The 17,044-nt window shown below is 39.5% G+C and overlaps 1 protein-coding gene across 4 annotated transcripts in view; it reads left to right on the top strand.

Annotated features, from left to right (window-relative positions):
* The first annotated feature begins 4,143 nt into the window (after positions 1-4,143).
* The window catches only part of LOC129718576 (gamma-aminobutyric acid type B receptor subunit 2), a 57,543-nt gene continuing 44,642 nt past the window's right edge, over positions 4,144-17,044 (top strand). For 2 of the 4 annotated variants that reach the window (XM_055669507.1, XM_055669478.1), the window contains exon 1: positions 4,144-4,408. The gene's annotated coding sequence lies outside the window, so the exon portion shown is untranslated. Of the gene's footprint in view, positions 5,198-17,044 lie in introns of all 4 variants that reach the window. The other 2 variants (XM_055669497.1, XM_055669487.1) reach the window with 2 other exon arrangements.

Below are 17,044 nucleotides of genomic sequence, written 5' to 3'. Positions count from 1 at the left end.
GATCGACCAGCGTCATGGTGGAACGTAGACGAAACCAATTTTGTTATGAATCTAGTACCTACCGGAGAAAGTTTATGCACAGAAGGGAGCAAAGGTTGTGTACAAGGTCGAGCGTGGCCTACCAAAGGAAAATGTCACATGCATGTACGCTGTTGCTGTAGGTGGGAGTTGTTCCGCCATTGATAACATTAAGAGATTCGTTCAAAAATATTGTCGCGGCTGCTACGGCTTCTGGTTCTACTGGTGCGAATTTTGGATTCAACCAAACTGAATCTGGAGGAACGAAAGGCGAGTCCTTTCACTATTTTGTAACGCGGCACATGAACCCTCGTTGGATCGAACTAGGAATTCCGCGTCCAATTGTTCTCCTTGTGGATGGCTACTCTGGCGATCATTCGCTTAAGATTTATAGGTGGTGTCACGAAAATGACATAAAGCTTGTGTTACTTCATCCGAATTAAACGCATATTTTGCCGGTTCTTGACGTTGCTGCATTTGGTCCACTCAAGGAAAAATACACCCAACTGTATCAGAAGTGGAAAATCAAAAACACTGAGAAATTGTTTGATGAAATTGAATTCGTAAAACTGCTCAAAGAGGCAATCGATGCTCTTCTCCAGAAAGAAACAATCGTCAATGGTTGGCGATCAGTCGGACTTAAAAATATGGATACATCTCGTTTGACTTATACATCATGCTCAATGTCGTCTTTGAAAACTCAAACAGTTTATAAAGGTTCTGACACTTATCAAGTTTTGCAGCAAACCGGCCAGTGCAATTTTCCAGACCGATACGAATAATAACACAGTGAAACAAAAATTTGCTTTTTCTTCTGCCTTAGCTTCTTTGTGTGGTTTGTTTTATGTAGGAGAGATCACTCTAGCCTTTTGAACGAAAACCACGCTTGGGACAGTAACTAGAGCTGAACCATTATTAAAATAAAAATAAGCTTCGAAAAAACGATGAAAGCAGGTAGGACCTTTTGAAATGGTTATCTAGATTTGTCGAACAATTCCATTGAGCCCGATTTAGATTGGGAGAATAACATCGCCACGAGTTCAGCTATTAACGAAACTACGAGAAAACTTGTACTCACTTGACAAACTACGAATTCATCTCCAGGTGGGAAATGTTTTAATTAAGAAACAGCAACTGAACATTACAGAGCCAATTGAAAAAAATACAATTTCCTCTTTGCCTCAGATGCGGTGAGCTAAAAGAAGAGTTGTGTTTGAAAAAAGAGCGGGTTGAGGCTACCCGAGAAAAACTCAAGCTTCTTGGAAACAAAGCTGCTACAGAGAGGAAAAACGCAAGTGCGAAACGGAATCAAGCAAAGAAAACAAAATCAAAGCAACTTGTTGTTTTTGATACACATGCCCTGTAAAAGCGAATAAAAGTAGCTTAGGTGCTTATTACGGGAGTCACTTCACGGTGAAATTGGGTGAAGTGAACAAAATCCTATTACGGGACTCACGTAAGTGAGAAAAACGTCGCAAAGTGACATCTGCCGAGGAATCTGGGTTATTATGAGTGTCATATCAGTGAAGTGAGGACGGAAAAAGCGACGTTTTGCATGGAGGAATTATTTCACGACCATTTTGAACGGCGAAATGATTCCACGAAGATTCCATAAGTCTTAAAGATGATTGATTTGTGATCTAACGGTAAATATTGGATTTATTTTTCAGTAACGAAACGAATCAGAATTTGATCCGTGCCTTGAAGCGGTCAAATTTTCATTTTCAGGAAATTCTCGATACCGAAAAAAACATTTTTTTTATGCTGAATGTCATAGAAATGCACAACACGTCAAGATCTGGTGTTATCTAAAAAAACGTAAAAAACGACTTACTGGGACTTATTGAGCTGGGAAACAATCTCATTTCACTTGTCTTATTTTCAATTTCACTTCACTGTCAATCTCACTTCACGGAGGTGATTTTTGTCACCTCACTTGAGGTTAGTCAGCCTATAGGATAGAGAGAAGACGTAGAACTCACCGTTATGGTAACTGTCACACCAAAACGGCGGGTTACCCCGCCAAAATAAGCTTTGCGATGTTATTTTGCGTGACTTTTTCAATATTATATGTTTAGGGACCCAAACACATCTCCCGTAATCTAGTGATAATATATATGGGATTTACTTTCCAGTAACGAAGCTAATCTTTTTTTTTCCTTGAAAAAATCGACTTTCTAGGACTTACGAATTTTTGAGCTGCGGCCGGTGGAACGTAAGGGAAAAATTTACCTTCGAATTTCGTTTAGTGGTAGGGCTCAAAATTTTCCTCTTGTCGAAAAATGTCCTCATACAAAATTTCAGCTCAATCGACATTCCGGGATTTGAAATTTTTGAGCTGGGAAACTCGCTCATTTCACTTGTCCTATTCTCATTTTCACTTCACTGCCAATCTCACTCCACGGGGGTGATTTTTGTCACCTCACTTGAGGTGGTATCGGGAATAGGCCTCAAAAAGTGAAGTGAGCGTGAAAGTGAAATATATTCCACCGTGAAGTGACTCCCGTAATAAGCACCAATATGTTGTTTATTTGTTTACTTATCCTAACGGGACTGCAAAATCTTCTTATGTACCCATGTAGAAACATATGTGCATTTAAGTATATTTTACATTATGTCCTTATTTTTACATTTGGGATAAATGTGACATAATTTGTCTGAATTTATATTGTTCAAAATAATATGAATACTAGCTATGCATAAGTTTCTTTCACACTGCTAAATAGGTTTCAAAGACGATCCTCAACGAAACAAACGTTCACCTTAAGACAGATCCTCGACAAGTTTCAAGAACACAATTTGCAGACACAACATCTTTTTTCTGACTTCAAGGCGGCGTATGATTCAATGGAACGCAACGAGTTGTGGCAGATTAGTCTTGGAAGGTGCTGTACGAAGGGCAATAAAGCTGAGGAGGAGTCCTTCACGGCTCTCAGAAGAAATACTGCGAATTTTGGACTCAACATAGACATGGACACTGGAAAAATGAAGTACATGGTAACTGGCAGAGAGCGTGGTAGCCCTACGGATGTTAGTGCTGCGATGGTGCTGAGTAGTAATACTTTCGAAGTCATTGATGAATTTGTTTTTCGTGAGTCGTGAACGTTGAGGATGGCCGATCGACGAGCGTTTGGGTCTTCGAGCGCAGAATCCTGCGATCAATACTCAGTGGTAAACGATAAATTGAGCTATAGCGCAGGCGCATCAATCGCGAGCTCCACGAAGTATGCAATAAGTATACAATATTGTCAAGCTGCTGAAACACGACAGATCACAGTGGGTTGACCACGCATCACGTTTATCGGATTAGCGACCGGCAAAGATAATATTCCGCAAAGACCCGGATAGGGGCAACCACGATGTATGGAAACATGATGTAACAGTATGTCAAAAGCAGAATCGCCCATCCATATTGGAAAAAATAATAGCGGCAATGCTACATACCTTATATTCATTCATTTAAGAAACACTTTTCAACTTAAAACACCTAATTTCGCGGTATTTATTTGCCTAGTTAGTAAGGATATATCAACAACTACGAAAAAGCATGAATAGCGAATTTCCGGCTTGGTAAAAAACACTGTCAAACTTTTTTCTAAACATATTTTCAGTTAGGTATCGTAACGTTGAACATCTTTGCTTTTAAGACACTGTATAAATCTAATAAGTCATCTTTGGAATGTAATAAATTCCCGATTAATTCGTGCTTTTCAACTTTGCACGATCACATGCAATACTAAAAGCTAGATGAAATGTTCTTCGTTGAATGATATTCAAGGAAAATATCTACGTGACTCTACGTGATGCGATTACCTGGTTGCATTCTTTAAAGAAAACGACTGAAAACTAATATCTGCAAAGTGTTTTGCAATGCAAATAAAATATTAAAACAAAGTCTTTCAACATCCTTTTTAAAATATTCAAGCTTGAAAAACTACCAAATTACTGAAAACCGGCTTTCCGTGTGTACCGCGTGGTCCTACCATCAGCAAACAGTGGCCATCCACTGGCACGCTGGTCCACTGCTGGTGTGCGTGAGCGAAAAATCGAGTTTTCCTTCGCACACTCAGTCTCTCGCCATTTCGTCCTGGTACGAGAAAATTCTTTTTCCATTCGGTCGAAGTCAGTGGCTGAGTTAGCACGGAATTTTCATCTTGCTGCGAACTAGATCTTTGCTGCCCCACCAGTTAATAAGTTAAGTTGCAGGTTTTTAACTGCAACTTTTATCGGTTTAATTTTCGGTTTTGTAGTTGTCGCGTTGTGTTTTCTGTTGGTTTCGCTTGAATATGTAGAAAATGGTGTGAAAAAGTTGAAGTTGCTGTTGCCCTTTCGTGAGAGATTGTGGAAAAATGTAACCAGTTTCCAGGTGGAAAAAGCTACAGTTAGAGAGGTGAAGGCAAAAATCATTTACATATTTGCTTAGACCACATCAGTTTAAAAAAATAAAATCTCAAAAGGCAGTTCGAAATAAAAAAAGGCTTGTGTGGAAAACATCGGTTGTGAAGGTGTAATTTTTAATTGCGGAAGTACTCGCAGGGACGTAAAAGGCTAAAAATGTGATGATTGTCAGGAGGTTTAATTTCGGTCCCTGCTTTTAATAATTGATAAGAGGATTTTTCTTTGCCAGCAGCCAAAAGGTAGTACATGTTACAGTGCAGAGCAGGAACCGCTCCTTTGCCTTCACGAAAACTGCTGCGACGGCGAGAGGAGCCGAGTGTAAAAGCGAGAGCGACAGTGTGATCCTCTTTCGTCGCATCGAGGAAAACTCGCGAGAGAAGAGAATTTTTCCGAGGAGCACCCCGGTCTATTTCGTTTGTGGAGTGTGTGCTGCTACACTATTGTGTTGTGGGAAAACATGCGAAATCAATGATTGCATTTTCTGGATTATTCGGGCTTCCGCTCCGTCCGCCCGCACCAGCTCAACAGTGACAACATTCTGTTGACGTAATATGTAATGGATTACAAATATGAATTCGTGGTGTTTATTTTGTGTACGCGACGAGAGAACATAAGATAAGTGCCGTCATGTTTGTTTGCTTGCTGACGTAACGTAACACTCTATACCTCGCGTGCCAGAATCTGTGCTTGTAATCTTGTATACTTGGCGTTGAAGTTGGTTTGAGGTTTTGGAGGATTTCCGATGTAAGTGAATTCCAACCAAGGTGTGGTTTTCGTACAGGTGAATAGAAAATGACTGCTCTCTAATTCACTATAGATAGTCAAATAATGAAAACAAGCAACTATTTAATATTTTCAAAATCGATTCTCTGTAGAATGAAATAGCGAAAATTCGAAGAATTAGAATCTTATAGAGCAAGTTATAGCAAATCTTTGTGGTTAAGATTTGTAAAATCGATGTTTCAACGTTATGCTTATAATTTGCAAAGTTTATTAAGCAGGTTTTAGACGAGGCAAATATTTGCTAATTTTTGTACGGATTTTATTTTGTGCAAATTTGTTGTAATATTCTAGAAATTTTATTCCCAAACTTTGTCTGAATCTTGAAGCACTTCAACCTCTTACCTTCAAAATGTGTCACCAGAACATTTCGAAATTTGTCTGTATTACAAATTCTGAAAAAAAATCTCAAATGTAAACCGCTGCTCTAAAAGAGATACAAAAGCTCGCATTTAACGGAGCACAAGCTCCCCCTGATTAAATAGTGTATTTGTGACAACCTGTGAATGAAGGCAAACTTATTTTTGGCTAATATTCATTCATTCTTTTTCGTCAATAATTGTCAAAAATCCAAATCCTCTACCACTACTTCGTTGCCTCTGCTACGAGTTGCGGATTGGGAACCGTTGAAACTGAAAGTTTTTTGACAACATATCCACATACATATCCATGGCAACTCCATACAAATAGGATAAAATGAATTAGATAGTTGACCTCAACAAAAAGCTTAATTCCAAAGCCTTTGATTGGCTATTTCGATCATCTCTGGAGTCTGGTGTAGATTGCTTCTAGCTAATAAATAATACTGTGAGTTTTTTGTACGAAAGCATCGTAACTAAGAAAAGTTGAAAAACGCTCTTCTTCCAAGTGTAAAAACTTAGTGCAAACTTTTGTTCCACTATAAATGTTGTGTGTTTTAAGATTATGTCAACTGTGTTCCTAAAATCTATGCGAATTAAATCAAAACGATTCAAGACACGACTCACTTCATAACTAGGCACCAGTTAAATGAAATCATTTGTAGGGGTACCTGGGGTAATAGACCGTCTCACCGAATTTCTTTAACCTCACTTTTCTGACAGTTAGTGGCCACTTTGTTTACATTTTGGACTCGTGCTTTTTTTCTGGTGGAGCAATCGTGTGCTTAGTGAAAATGCTGCTCAATTTATAATTGGTCTTAAAGTACTGGCACCTCACGCACAATATTTAAAGAACGTTTTCGTAACAATTAAAATTATCTGCTATAATTGAGAGCAAAACTGCATCGCCCGAAAATAAACAAAGTTGCCAGTAGATGTCAAATTCAGATGGGTGACATCACCGTGCGATGGTCTATAAGCATTGTTGAGGCAAGATGCAGCTCCTTCGATTTACAATGGAGAAACATTTTAATAACAAAATAATGCTTCTATCATTTGAATCTATGTTCTCTATAGTTCCTCTGTCAATTTGGCAGCACTACAATGTCAGAAAATGTAAATAAATACAAAAAAAAGTTTTCGTTGCATACAGTGTAATTTTGTATCACCAAAATTAAGTATTTTTTAGCTCTTCAATTGTTGTTGCCACTAGTCAAAAAAGGTATTGCACCGAATATACGTCGAGCAAAAAATTTCTGATGAAATATCGGTAAGTTTCAACGAGCATTACCGGTATGTAACCGGAAACATTCTGTTGTTACGTTCGGGGCATAACGCTACCCGTAGCTCGGAGCAAAAGGACTCTAGGTAAACAATTTTTCTGCTTAGGTATTTCATCTCGTTTCCAGCAATCAGAAACAGTATTTCAAAAAAAAAAAACAAAACTCCACTCGAATGTATGGAATTCCAAAGCAAACCACTTCGCCTTTTTAACCAGATGCCAAAATGAGCGGTACCGCCCCAATATTGTAATGCATTCTGCCCCCTTAATGGAGTGCATTTTACCTCATTTGCATGGTACTTCTTGACACTTTGTTGCGGTGCATTTTACCACAGCAAGGGTGAAGTTTGCCTCGATTAGTGACTTTTCCAAATTATTACACTCACTTTAAAAATCTGTGTGTTATGCATTTTCTATAATGTTTCAATACCTGATGCGAGTTTGAACCAATGAATAAGGGCTTTGATATTCAGATCATTTTATCTCTCAGCTTTAACAAGAATAAATTCTGCTTTCGTTAACTGGTGCGTTTTACACCAGAAACCCCACGTTTACACGTTCGATCGCCTGGTGTTGCCAGATTTTTTATCACTCATGTGTTTTACAAAAGCCACCATAAACTTTCACCCTGTGAGAACCTTTGCCCCGCACAGGTTCATTAGAGAAACGACAAAATACTCACCGTTAAGGCAACTGTCAACATCAAAACGGGCGAGCTGTATAATTTTGCATTGCCGGTATCCGTTTTGATGTTGACAGTTGCCTTAACGGTGAGTGTCTTGGTGTCTCTCTGGTGTATAGGCTGACTACCCCGCACTAATCCATAGTGACGATGACTTGACGATCGATACTTGATAAATCGGAAAAAAATTTAACACCCTGTAAATAGACATCCCTGAACTGTGAAAATGTGGGGTTATTTTTTGTGTGCATTCCATAAAGGTTTTTTGTTTTTTGCTTCTCCGTAGACTATATTCGTAAAACTTAACCCATTATGGACCAGGTGTTTGATTTTTCGAACAGTACTTTAGGGTTTTTGTTTTCGAATTTCCACTGTCAGCCACCGAATATCAGTTGAAATTGAAAGCTGTGAATATCAGTTTCTGAACTGATGGGTTCACGCGAACCCGAAGTTTACCGAGAAAACACAAACTGTCAACGCTCGTGAATCATTGTGAATCATGAGTCGGTCTTATGAGTCGGTTCGGAACGGTGAGTGAGCGGTTTAGAGCCACTCTTGCAAACGAGCCGGTTCGCCCACCCCTAAACTCTGATTACTACGATTTCGCACGCGCTTTGTTGTTTTAGCGATGCTTATGTGCTTGTTCATGAAGATTTTTATCTATTTCATTGACTTTATGCAATGGATCGGCTCAGATTCAGAGCTACAAAATCTCACATTCAATGCTTGGAATACACCTGAAATGAAGCTAAGTGTGCACCCACTCTCACCTTTTGCAGTGATACTGAATTGAATCTAGTTACCCTTACTCCAAATTTAACATTCTACTGATTCGGCTGGGGTTATTTAACTAAATTTGCATTTTTCTGTGAAGTAGCTAATTTTATTCTAAATTTTATAATTTCATCGTATTTCTCAGATGCTGCCCGCTACCGCACAAAGTATTTTTCTAGAGAAAGTGCATCTGCACCAGCTGGCCCTACCACTATCGCTGTTGATACCTGATACCGCTAATGCTGCTATCCGCTGCCACTGGTGCTGCTGCTAAGTGAAGACTATCCTAGTCACTGTCTAAAACTAATATGACTAGCTTAGGCACAAACATGCTCTTATATGGGCGAAATAGTGCTTTCCCGATTCACTAGGTCTTTAATTTTGTCGACCGTGTTAGGGAAACAAATCATTAAACGCCCAATCAGATCTATCGAAATCTGGGTTTCAACAAGATTTTCAATAGCATACAGTTGCTTGCATAATTACTGGTTTACATTCCAGTACGTTAGTGTTGTCAAACTGCGGCAATTTTTCTTCAAAAAAAAATGCCGGCTGATGTATCTACTACAGATGCTGCCCGCTACCGCACCAAGGCAGCTTTTTACTAAAGGAAATGTCACCAGCTAGCCCTGCCACTATCGGTGCTGATACCCGCTGCCACTGCTGCTGCTATTCGGCATTCGCTACCACAGCTGCTGCTACTAAGCAAAGACTGCTGTAGTCGCTGTCTAGAACTAATATGAGGAGTTTAGGCTGAAACAGGCTCTTATATAGGCCAAATAGTACATTCCGAATTACTGGGTCTATAATTCTTTCGATCGTGATTGAGAAAGCGGGAGAATGCATAGAAGAATTTTCAATCGATTGCTGCAAGAACGAAGGAAATCCATCAAAAACTAATCGATTGATTAACATTCAAAATTTGACATATTTTAGATTTTTTCGTTTTTAGAATTCTATTGTACATCCCTATGTAGCCGAACTTCCTGAGAGACGTAGTTTTTCGTCGAAACTTTAATCAAAAATAATAATTTTATAAAATATTATATTAGCTGTGGTTTGTTAACTCGTTGATTAGCGACGCCAATTTTCAGGCAGCGGTTAGCGATTTCTCTAGGTTTTGAGCCGCTAGCGACCGTTGACGCAACTTTGACCTTCAAAGCATAAAATGCTTCATATGATATCTTTAAATAATCTGCTTACTTATAGAACGTATGTTTCATTCAAATAGCGTTCAATTTTCCAAAAATGTTCATTTTTCACGATGGCGTTATTTGACAGTTCCGGAAGGTAAAATTTGCGGACTTAGATTTATTTTCGATGGAGGTTTTTATTCTGACGCTTTTCGGAAATGTGTTTATTATTACTAGTTTCTCATGCACTTTCTAGTGGAATTCTAGTGGAATCATCGTAAGAACAGAAAAAAATCGATTTGTCACTCCAAATTCTAGCTTCATTTAGAAAAAAAACCTTCCAGAATTGTCAAAAAGTGAAGTTATGCCACTCCATGCAGTGATCTATGTTGTCTAAAGTTCCTCTCTTTATACAACAAGTGCGAGTCCATCTTACTAAATAACACTTATTAAGCAAGCATCCTCGTCGAAAATACACATCCAAATACGGTTTTTGCTGGTCATTCCTACGGCATTCTAGCTACTTGTCCAGCCCACTGAAGCCTGCCGTGTTTTATCCGCATGACTACAGCCGCCAATTTGTAAGCTTGGTACACTTGATAATTCATGTGTCTGCGCCAAACACCAGTGTCCATGCTTTGGTTCCATACAGGCCACCGGGAGAAGTAGTGTTTTCTGAAGCACTAGTTTCCTACGGGTTTGTAAATTTGGGCTACCACGCTCACAACCAGCAACCATTTACTTCATTCTGACAGACCATGACAGACCCTGTTATCGGAGTTTCCCTCTTGAGAGGTCCAAAGGCCTCTTCCACCGCCCTATGATTGATACTAATGATGTCGATATCGGTCGCAAAGCGTAGGAGCATGTGAGACTTCGTAATGGTGGAGCCATTTCTCTGGACGCTAGCACTCTGTATTTAGCACCTTCCAATGCGATGTTCAACTATAAGTTTGATAGAATGTCACCCTGCTTCAAACCATCTAAAGGCCTGAATGCATACACGGCGTAACAACGCCTTCCTAACGAAAATTGTCAGAATCTTCTTTAAACCTTTCAATGTGCCTTCTATCATCAACCACCTCTGCACGGAAGTCGCAATCGCGCCGTCCCGAGCTCCGGCATGTGAGCGCCTCCTTGTTGTAACGGCTTTCAGTTATTTATGTTTATTTATGTTTTTTTGGAGGAAAAAATCACAAGAAGGTTGTATGCAAAGCCACGACCGCAAGGTTGAAGTAGAATACTTTTACAAGAAAGATAACCCGGCTGCTTGCGTGTCAGTCATTTTTTCTAGTAAATAAGCGTTGACCGTTCATTGACAGTATTGTTATTTCTTTTTGTCTGATATTTTGAATGAAGTTCATTGAATATTTTGAAATTTTGTGCAAATGAGACGTTGAAGTGCTGCCGAATTGTAATATGCACATTTAATGCGACATCATTAAACGGGAACGGAACAAAGGCTATGATTATGCAGAACGCGAATGCCGCCGCGATGCGATTCGCCTTACCGTGGTGAAATGCATAGCTCTTTTTAAGGCGAAGTAGAGCTATACATTTCAACAGATTTCGTCTTGCCTAATCACATCGCGCCGTTATTTACGTTCTGCATGACCGTAGCCAAACACTAAGCGACGCAAACACGCAATAATAGTCAGAGTATGCATGTAGATGAAGATAATTAACTTTGGATTATAGCGCAAAACGAGAAAATATTAACTCTTCAAATAATCATTTGTGTTCTTCAAATTTCAGTTGTTCAATTTAATATCCGATAAAATGTTTGTTTATTATCTGATGAAGCTCTTATATAGGCCAAATGATGCATTCCCAATTTACTAGGTCCATAACTCTGCCGACCGTGCTTGGGAAAGCGCGGTATAACGACCAATCAGAGGTCGAATTTTGTGTTTTGACAAGGCTTAAGAGTTTTCAATTTCATGCATTTGGTAGGAATCTTAGAAGATTTTCTAATCGATTGCTACAATAACGAAGTAAATCCATCGAAAACTAACCGATTTATTAGCAATTGAAATTTTTCTCACTTTTTTCAGTTTTAGATTTTCATTTTACATCCCTATGTAGCCGAACTTCCTGAGAGAAGTATTCTTATTCAAAATTAAATCTTCATTAATTCAGTTGTTTTCCTTATAAGAACAATTGTTCAATTTATCATAGGATGTAGTGTTTATCTTACATCTCTGTGTTACCTTGATAGTGAGGACTAAGGCGCACGGTCAACACAATGAGAAAGGTGTTTTCACATTGAAAACTAGACACGGCTTTACTGGAGGAAGTGTTGGCAAATGCATCTACCGCTAATACCACCGCTATCATACGAAAGCGCGTCGTTTCATGTGGGGAATATCAACAACCAAAAAAGACGCGCGTCTAAGCATAACCCGAACTGTTTCGCCGTGCTGCTCCCATTTACCTTTACATCGGCATCAGGGAAGTACCGGCTGCATCTGCATCTACCGCTGAGGCTGTCACTGTACTGCTTTTGGTACCAAAAGCTATTAACTCTTCAAATAAGTGTTTTATTTGTTCTCAAAAGAACAATTGTTCAATTCAAAATCGGATTTACGCAAACGCATCTCTGTAATATTACCGACAGTAATATTCTTCAGAACAAAATGATACAACTTTCCCATTAGGCCTCTACCATAATAGACGCGAAAAGCGACGCGAACCGATTCGCTCAGCTGTAGGTTAATGTACAGCCATCAGTAGAGCTGTGCTTTATAAACACCGATGGTGCTCTCACACACGCAACGGTTTTAACCCTTATCTTATTGCGGTTTGTAACATCGCGCGATTTCGTTTGCTCGCTGTTGCGTGTTGCATCATGTGACAACTTGGCAGCTGGGAGACGACGAAATTCTGTTTATGCTGATTGATTGAATCGTCTTCATATTAGCTCTGCATAGTCGAACTAACTGCTTTTGTGAATGCGTACTAACAGGGCAGTTTATTATTCAATGTCGGTTATGCTGATCGCAGCGTTTGCGCTGCCCCTACAGTGGGGAGTTTACTAAATAAAGTAAAAATTATACAACTACAACAGAATTCGATTGCATCCCGCACAGAATGTCTGCTTGTGTTGATGCTAGAAAATTATTAACCTTCAATAATTTTTTTATTTGCCTTCAAAAAAGCATTTTGCTGTTCAAAATCGGTTGCCAATTACAACCTTTGAGCTGCCCTAACATTGGGGGAATTAAGATACACGGACAACATGCACTGTGGAAGCTGTTTCACATTCAGTAAATTAGACAACACAGAATGCTTGCTTGCGTTGACAAAAATTATTAACTTTCAATGACTTGTTTATTTGCCTTAAAAAAGGCATTTTGATTTCCGAAATTGGATTTCCTGATGGCAATCATCATGCTGCCCCAACACGGGGGGAATAATGGCTGTCTGGCGACACACGCTGAGAAAAACCGCGCTGCTCCTGAGACGTGGTGACCAACCACAGGGCTAGTGCTGCTGCTAAGGAAGGACGACTGCTGTTGTCGCTGTCTAGAACTATTATGAGCGGCTCCGGCTGAAACAGGCTCTTATATAGGCCAAATAGCATGTTTTCAATTGCAAGGTATATGATTCTGTCGACCGTGCTTGGGAAGCAATCATATAACGACCAATCAGAGGTCGAATTTTTCGTTTTGACAATGCTTGACTATTTTCAATAGTACAATAGTGTGAATAATAAAATTACAATTATCTTATTTTGGGAAGAATCTTAGAAAATTTTCCAATCTATTGCTGCAAGAACGAAGGAAATCCATCGAATACTAACCGATTTATTAGCATTTGAAATTGGACATATTTTTCACTTTTTCGGTTTTAGATTTTCATTTCACATCCCTATGTAGCCGAACTTCCTGAGAGAAGTATTCTACTTCAAAAAATCGGATCACCAGTAGGCGAAAAATGATACAACACGGCGTTGCCAGCGCCTTCGCCAATACAAGGCGACAAAAAATGCGCTGTGTGGAAGGCACAAATTGTCTACGCGGAAGGCAATCAAGCGCCGTAGAAAGCGGTAGACAACCGCCTTTTCCGCTAGAAAGCGGAATTCAAAGATTTTGGTTAGAAAGCGTACCAACGGAAAGCGCTATCACGCCTTCTGATTTCTATGGAGAAGACGTTATTACGCCGTGTGTATTTGGGTCTTAACATCACGAAAGCGTCCGATAGCTCACCGGCTATTCTGACGCATGATGTGAAACCGTTCAAGGGTAGCAGAAATCAGTGTAAGTAGTTTTGTTGAGAACCATGTTCACCATAACTCGTTTCTCTTAACTAAGTCGTACGCTGCCCTGAAGTCTATGAACAGATGGTGAGTCTGCATGTTGAATTCTCGAAATACATCAAGGATTTGTCGCATAGTAAACATTTGGTCCGTAGTGGAGCGTCCCCATCGCCAACAAAGGTTTCCCGTAACAGCCTTAGTCTGTGGAACAAAATGTGGGAGAGAATTTTGTACATGGTATTGGAAAGAGTTATAACCCGATAATTACTAGAGTCCAGGCAATGGCCTTTTTGTAGTTTTTTAACTTGTCCATCGTTCTCAATACCCATCCTCAATCCCACCGATCAAAAGCACACCAAAATGTTGTTTCCAACACCTGGCCATCTCCAATTTATCGACCATCAGGTTCCTCTCCCTGTCGTTGCACATGACAGGGGCAGACAAGTTTCGGTTCCTGATTCCGCTAATCTTTCTGTAGAAGCTCATCGCGTCGTGTCTGGAGAAGCAAGCCTTTTCTTTCCCAAGAACACACTACCAATGCTGACGTTTCTTCCGGCAATGGATTTTTTTTTCAGCGGGTCTAAATGCTCCAGCCTGACATGTCACAGCCGTTAAGACCTCTTCCTCTTGAAATAATAAATGAAAAGCTCATCATTTACTTCAATTGGGATACTGCCAATGATATGAAGTGCGGAGTACAGAAAACATCTGGGCAATATCACAATAGATCAAATGTCTCTGGTCGCTGTGATGAGTCCACACAGAGAAAAAAAAGTACTACAGATAATCATGACTCTGACTGCAGCGAAATAGATAAGCCTTTATCCTTCGTAGTAAAGGGAAAGCTTTCTTCACCAATCACGAAGTGGAAGCAGTCTTCCCGCCCGAGCTGCGCATTAGCATCTTCCATGATGATCTTGATGTCGTATCCTGGGCACTAACTGTACGTCTTTTCAAGGAGTTGATATACCTCCTCCTTCTCGTCATCGGGTTTATCATTAGTCGGTGCTTACTCATTGATTAGGCTGTAATAAAAGAGTTAGCCTTGAATTCTCTACACGCATCACTGATTGACCTCCAATGACTCTAACCCCCTGTTTTCATGCCGCCACCTTCACCGGGGTACTTCATGATTTAGCCGCCCATTCCGGGTCAGACGCTCTTGTGTGCCGTCCTTAACATCTCCGCCCATGTACGACCTCCCTTCCCAATCAGTATACGACAAAAGTTTTCACCTAATGTTACGCGTATCTACAATAGTGTCTCAAGTGACCGACCAAAGTCCATCTTTTTACCGTTAAATAGGGTTTTGAGTAACCTACAAAAGCAAGCTTGGAATAATTACAAGTATAATTAGGATTAAAGTTTTGCCACGTCAAGCATTTCTTCAAATGACAGTGCACTTACTGTAATTATAGCTCTACTCGTTCGAATCAAATATTATTCTTTTTTAGGAGGTACTTTGTAGTATATATTTTACAAACAAGCTAAACTTCCGCTAAATTTCTGGTTACCGGTGCCTATGATTGAAAACTAACAATACTTGGAATTAGGCGCTGGGAGAAATTTGAAGCTGCACGGAGTAACCATGGTTCGCAGGAAATCCGGAAAGGGTTCGTACAAACTGGATTGTTTTTCTACAGAATTTAACCAAAATAGAACATCAAAGGACGCATTCGGGCGATAAAATTGAGGAAACAATACACCCACCGTTTGTAAAAGTTGCTATGGTTATTCATCCAGTTTCTGTGATTGATAATTACTTTTACTAATTACCTTCAGTAGATGTTTAACTGGACTACGTCCACTTTTCATTATTATCGTTCGTGGAAAGCTAGATAGACTGTTGAAGTTTAACATGTGAGTATTATTCAACATTAATTATGTTGTTATCATATATATTTATTTCATGTTCATAACCGTCTGATTTCAAGAACTAATATTTCGCTAATTTTTATTCCTGAAAAGACTTTTATTTATGTCTACCGGAGCTTAGATTTAGATTCCACAAAAATAATATAATCAATTGAATTTTGTGGGTAAGCTGGTGCTTCCATTCAAGAGATTTGCCTTTAATGTAAAACAAAATCATTTGTTCCCATTATCCTTGAAGATTGAAACGTTTGTTACAGCAAGATATAATTTTTTGCTCCACAAAAAAAAGGTTCAAAACCAACTTTTCCCACCCAATCTCAGCTGTCACTAGACACCACCGCCTATAGTTTGTTCTCATCCGTAACAAACGATGGGTAGAGCGAGCGAGGCAAACAATAATAAGTGTTAAAATGAAATTCTCGAGACAATACAATACACTACGTGCAATCTTTCCGGAATTGGATCCCATGCCGAGCGGGTCGGCCGGAAAAAGGGATACAATTGATTTCTCGACAGCCACCAGCCCCACATCATCGTTTGAAGACGGGCGGAACGATGGAACAAAGATACCATCACCGCCGGACTGCTGCAGACCAACCCATTAGACAGGGAATGGAACGATGGAAGTACGAGGGTCATCATCGTCACCCAAATAGGTTGCGAAAACAAGAATTTAATCCTATTTCAGCAAACGGTGATCAGTCAACAGTGATGAACATCTCGTGTGATCACATCAAATTTCCAGATATTTCTGAGAATCCACCTTGCGGTGAGCCATTTTCATGCAAACTTTTCTATCTGCTGCTGAAATGTCCAGAAAATCTCCAGTTGCCAAAAGCACGAAATATCGGATTTGAATCATGATTTGACGAAATAGTAATGAGAAGATTATTGAGGCTCACTTTCTAAAAGTGACAACTTTACAAATCCGTTTGATATGGCATAAGTTGTAGAAACCAAAAGTTCTTATGAGAAAATAATATTCAAAAAAGAATTCAGTAAGTTCCAACTAAAAATTGAGGACAAATGAAAAAAAAGATACACAGTTCTTTCACTTTTCTAACGTTTTTAGATGACCTTTTTAGACTATTCGCTCTGACGGAGTTACACCATAGTTTTCTGGGGAGCTTTCAACTCTGTGTTCCTCTGGCCAGTTTTGTTATACGAGGGAGTTATTTTGTCAATAGAAAGTCTTCGAGGTCCTTTGACATAAAGTAGCCCGATTCTATTGAAATTCGAACCCATGACCACCCGCTTGTCAAAGCGGACTCTGTATCCTTGCGGCGAAGCAGCTTCCAAATCATTATGTTATCTATACTTCATTTTATGTAGAAGCTTGACTTTTCAAATATTTACTTATATCGAGTACAACATAGACAAAATGAAATTAGTGTAACTGAATGTGGTGCAAATTTTTCTCCCCGCGTCACTTTCGCCGATGTTATAAGAGCGTATCTGAGATAACAACTCTTTTTACGTATTCGT

Source organism: Wyeomyia smithii, chromosome 1 (assembly GCF_029784165.1).
Source record: "Wyeomyia smithii strain HCP4-BCI-WySm-NY-G18 chromosome 1, ASM2978416v1, whole genome shotgun sequence".
NCBI classification, from domain to species: domain Eukaryota; kingdom Metazoa; phylum Arthropoda; class Insecta; order Diptera; family Culicidae; genus Wyeomyia; species Wyeomyia smithii.
The sequence above is the reverse complement of the archived record's forward strand: the minus strand, read 5'-3'. Positions and strand labels throughout refer to the sequence as shown.